Source organism: Symphodus melops, assembly GCF_947650265.1.
Source record: "Symphodus melops genome assembly, chromosome: 20".
In the NCBI taxonomy this organism is placed as follows: domain Eukaryota; kingdom Metazoa; phylum Chordata; class Actinopteri; order Labriformes; family Labridae; genus Symphodus; species Symphodus melops.
Window position 1 is genome coordinate 2,226,111 of NC_136710.1, and position 6,035 is coordinate 2,232,145.

Below are 6,035 nucleotides of genomic sequence, written 5' to 3' on the forward strand. Positions count from 1 at the left end.
GTTATTATAAACTGACAGCTAAAACCACTTGTTCCATCAGTTATTTGTGTGAGTGTAAACATGTTTCACATGAATAGATCTGCTTTACATCTGAACACTCGCAGTGGTCAACCACCACCTTCATGCTGCAGCGTCACATTCATCTGAACCAGGCTGACTGAAGCTAAAGAAAGAAATGAGTCTGATACTTCACGTCTACCATGGGTGTAAAGGTCAAACACTAGGAGACAGAAAATAATTGTTCCAGTAAAGTGTATTGGTGTTTATTCTTTCATGCAAACAGTGTTTTCTCTAGGTCTGCTTCACAGCTGTTACGATTTATATTCAATATATTCAACAAAAAGGCCTTTTGGAGTGGACACTGATGGTAGCTGTCAAATGCTTTGAGCTAAATACTGTTATCAGCTTGCTAATATGTTTAATATGACCATGCTAACATGCTAATGCTTTATGCTTTTTGGGTCTTTTATTCCAAAATAAATAAAACTTCCAAAATAACATGTAAATAAAACAATTGTTTTGACCTTCAATTTTTATCCAACATTACTTTGTCAACAACGTGTTAAATCCACCACAGGTTCATGGAGGAAAGACTCACGTTTTTAAACACCACAGCTGCTATAATAATGTTGACCCTCTAACCCACACAAATACACACACTCACAAACACACACGCTCACAACCACGCTCTGAGCTGCTCCTGCTGATGTTGTGGGTTTTATTGTTAATTTTAATCTGGCCTGTCATTGCGTCTCCTCTTTGAACTGTGTTCACACAGTTTGGGCTCACAGACTTATATACACTATAAATAAAGCTGAGTTGAGTTGCGACTCGTAGGTCAGAGTTAGAGAAGCTGGGTCTCAGATCTGAAAGTGAAATGTAGAAACACACTGAAACAAACTGTGGTTTGCACAATGTTATTTGACTCTTTTATTTTACATGTTTCAAATAAACTAAACTTCACATCCTTATTCAGAAGACGAACGAACATCTGTTGAACATCAATCAACACGTGAATTAAATATGTGATACAGGAATTAATCAGGAAGAGATGCCATTTTATATTTTCTGATCATTTGAAAACATTTCTGTGGCTTGGATTCTTTAAGCTGATTAAAAATGTTTGCACAACAAGCACTAAATATAAGTGGATCATCATTACATACTGTATAATGAACAAGGTGCACTGTAACATGTGGACGACAGCAGCTGAAGCATTATGGGATGTTCTTCCTTTCTGGCCACCAAACAAGACTTCATAGAAAACATCAGTTTGGTCGTTCATCCCGTTGTATCCTTTACTTCTGTATCTCCATCTCGATTTGAGAGCACTCGAGGTGTCGTTGTTTACCTGTGGGTTCACCTCTGAGTTTCCCAAAGTGGAGCCGTCCCAGCAGCAGTAGCAGCAGAGCCATCATCACTACAGGGAGAACGTTTCTGAAGATTACCAACAGAAGGTCTGAGGACGAGTGAATCTCTTGGTGTGACTCTGCAAAGAAGACTGAAATAGAAATAGTGCACGCCTTCACATGGTGCCTCAAGTTATCAAACATAGTATGGGAGGTAGTTCGGACTATGGAGGTCAACAAACTCATTGTACCTGTTGTTGAAAGAAATGTACCTTCAACAGCCATCAGACTGTCGGCTGATTCTCCTCTTCCAGGGATTTTACACTTGTAGAATCCTTCATCAAATTTGGAAACACAGAGAATTGTTATGTTTGCTGTTGAGATTCTTCTGATGAGGCGGCCATCTTTGTAGAAATCAGCTGGGAGGATGGATGAGTTTAAGTTGTGTCTGCAGTTCAGAGTCACAGCGTCTCCCTCCACCACACTGATGAGACTCTCCAGGATCACATGACCAGCTGAACAACATAGGGTTCATATTTTATATCAAACAAAATTGAGTGCATGTAAAGATGATCAATATTTCTTTTTATCTCAAAGCATTTACAACACCCATCCCACATGAAAGTAAATTTCTGTCCGTCTGAATGTTAATTAATGTATTCTGTCCTTTTCAAATGAATACATATGTACTATATGAAATATATATATATATATATATATATATTTTTTTTTTTAAACATATCTCTGTCATATTTGTGTTTTAATCTGATGTAGAAACACTGATATATCTCACCTTCAACAGCCATCAGACTCTCGGCTGATTCTCCTCTTCCAGAGATGCTACACTTGTAGAATCCTTCATCAAGTTTGGAAACAGCGGGGATTCTCATGTTTCCTTTTGGGCTTTTTCTGATAAGGCGTCCATCTTTGTAGAAATCAGTTGGGAGGATGGATTTGGACGTCTTGTGTCTACAGTTCAGAGTCACAGCGTCTCCCTCCACCACACTGATGGGACTCTCCAGGATCACATGACCAGCTGAACAACATAGGGTTCATATTTTATATCAAACAAAGATGAGTGCATGTAAAGATCTCGTCTTAATACAAACATACCAGAAACAGTGATAGAGATGATGTTGCTTGTCTTCCTATGTCCAGACTCACACCAGTAATACCCACTGTCCTGTGGAAAAACATTAGAAACATTGCAGGAAGACCTTGTTGATGTTTCTGTAGTTTCACAGTTGAGTAATTCCCCTTTGGTTCGATGTACAATTTTCAGTCCAGTTGAGTTATGTGCGCCCTCACAGTGGAAGATCAGAGACTCGTATTCAAAGAACTGCTGTCTGTTTGGTTCAAGACGGAGAATCAGTGAATCTGAAACAAATCCAAGACATGTTTTCTCTTATTTCACCAGAAAGAACCAAATGAAGTTAAAATACAACCAAACAACATCCTGGTACTTACCAACGTCCTGAACATGTGCACACAGCAGGACTAACATGTGGACCACTGGAATAAAGAAAAGAGCTCAAAATCACTGAGACAGAGATTGTTATTCATTACAATCCTCAGTTTAAAAGACTTCTCCGGTTAGTTTTAAGTAAACGTACTCACAGAATTTGATGCAGAGACCGCCGACCTCCATGTTGACTGTCTGAACACCAAACTGAACTGAAGTGTAGCTGAGGAGGGGCCTCTTCCTGTGTGGTTTATTTCTGCTGCTCATGTGAGCCTACATTTGACATTTAGTTTTTTTTAAACCATGTTCATACTGACTGAACAACTGTTGTGGTGGTAGATGAGCGTCATTGGGCGGAGCCAAAGAACAAAGCCAATTGTTATGAAGTGAAAACCTTTTCACTGACTTTTCAAAGAGATCTGATATAGTCAATTATGAAATTCTAATGCGAATTGCCTGTCTGTTGCCATTTCCACGTGGTGGACGTCTACTAAAAGACTTGGAACTACAGACTGAGGGGTCGCTTCACCCATTCCCCTGCACTTTGCACCAGTTATAATGTTAAAGGATTGGTGTTTATAATGAGAACCTGTCTTGTGAGTCGTACATTTGGGTCCAGACCTCACATAGTTCACAACAGAACGATCCGGCCTGAAAGCATGGATCCAGCTGACTCAGACCCAGGCAGTTAGTTGATACACATTCAACACACTGTGTCCATCCATCCTTGGCCAACATGACCAGACTCTCTGGGGTATTATGGATTCACTCTCTGAGCTAACAGTGGCAGTTTCTCATGTGGAACAGCAGATTCCTACCATTCCTCCACCTGCTCCTGTGGTCAACCCTCCCCCAACAGTAGCGACGGGGGCTTTCCATCCTTTTTCCAGCCCCAGAGCATTAAGATGGAAACTTTGGTGACTGTAAGTCATTCCTGTTGTAGTCGCTTTCTTGGCCTGCAGCAAGGCTTCCTTAGCGCAGCTAATTAGTCTGTTGAATTTCAAACATTAGCAGTTGAATTGGGGTGGGATGATGGGGCTTTACACTGCACATTTTTCAAGGGGTTAAATGAGGCGGTGAAGGATTGTCAAGTTGGTAGGGCTGAGACTAAGACATTGCAAGAATTAATAGAATTAGCTATTTAAGTATATAATAGTTTGAGAGAGAGAGAGAGAGCTCATGTGAACACAAGGAGTCTCCGTGGTACTGCCTGTGGCCCCAGATGTTTCCCAGTGGTCTTCTGAATCCAAATCACCCAACCAGGTGCAATTCCTTCTTCCCGTTTGGGTAGGAACTGGCTCACACCTGCTGAACAGAATCAATGAATCAGAAAGAGACTGTGCATCTACTGGGGTAAGCCTGGACATCAACTTGCCTCCTTAAACCCAAGTCCTCATCAGTCTCAAACAGGGTTCTGGTAAGTAGCACTATAGTTTCCATATTGCCCAGAAAACCAGTATTTTTATGAACAACAAACCTTTCAAGCTCTCCACCCTTGTTGATTCAGGTTCAGATTTCAATCTACTGGACTCTGATTTTGTCAAAGAGGCTCAAGGTTAATGCTTTAAATGGTGACCTGTTAGCACACATAACCTTTCCAGACTGAACCCTTGTCTCTTTTACTTTTCGGTTACTTACAAGTTGCCGTGGCTCCAGGTTCATGACCCCATAATTGACTGGGCCGCAGGTCAAATCATACGTTGGAGTTCCCATTGTCATTCCTTGTGTCTAAAATCTGCTTGACCCCTTGTCCCAGTGCTGCTAAACCAAAACCCCCAGATTTCTCCTCTGTACCCTCAGTCTACCACGACCTCGCTAAGATATTCAGCAAACAGTGGGCCCTGTCTCTACCTCCTCACAGGCCCTATGATTGTGATGGCTTCCTTTTGGTAGACAAAAAGGACAATACACTGAGATCATGCATTGACTTTCGAGGTCTTAACAAGATCACTGTAAAAAAATAAGTAACCTTGCCACCCATAAAATCTACTTTTGAACCCCTCCATGGTGCCGCAATCTTTGCGAAACTGGATCTTTGCAACGCCTTCCACTTGGTTGGGATTAAGTAAGGGGACAAGTGGAGGACAGCATTCAAGACACCTCTCGGACACTTCGAGTAGCTTGTATTGCCATTCGGGTTAACTAATGCACCAGCCATTTTCCAGGCAATGGTTATGGTTTCTGTTACCTGCTACATTTTTATTTTTATTTTTATTTTTATTGTATATGCTGCTGGAACCTAAATTTCCTGAGGGAGTCATCCCAAAAGGATCAATAAACTTCAGTCTAAGTCTGTCTAAGTCTAATGATGTTTTGAGAGACTTTCTCAACCCATCCGTGTTCGTCTACCTTGATGACATACTCATATTTTCACACAACCTTGACGAACACACAGTGCATGTGCGACAGCTTTTCCAGTTTGTTGAGGGTGAAAAGTGGGAATTTTATGCCACATCTGTTTTGGGCTTCATACTGGAGAGTGGACATGTGAGGACGGACCCAGCCAAGATCCAAGCTGTCACGGAGTGACCCAGACCCAACACCCGAAAACATTGACAGTGGTTCTTTCACAACTACAGTCAGGTAGTATCACTTTTGACCAAGTTAACTTCTCCATCTGTGCCATTTGCTTGGTCTCCAGCGTTCGACAACTGCTTACTGGAGTTGAAGAAAAGGTTTTCTTCCGTCCACGTCCTGGTGCAGCAAGATCCTTCTCGCAAATTCTTTGTGGCGGTGGATGCTTCGGATGTTGGTGTGGGAGTCGTGCTGTTCCAGAGATCTGCTGATGAGAACAAGCTATACCCATGTACCTTCTTCTCTAAGAAACTTTAGGTCTTCCCCCTTTTGTCTGTTGTTGTCTTTACCTGTTTGTCTGATCATCCTGTGTCTCCTCCCCTGGTGGTGGTCTTTTATGAAACACCTTGCCCACACCTTGAATAAGTGGGTTATATCAGTTTCAAATAGTATGTGTATTTAAACAAGAGTTTGTTTTCGAAGTCAGTTTTGTTGACGTTCTTCATCTCTGTCTTATTACATTTAAATATACCCACTAAGGCTTTCGATCAGCTATGTCTGTGGGATAATATTCGACCCCAACCAGAAACCACATGGATCACATGCATAACATCAAGAGCAGAAAACGTTTCCGTCACATATTCAATTAAAAAAACTTTGTTTGTCCCCGGTGGGGCAATTCAAACAATTCAGAGTCAACATGGAGGTCA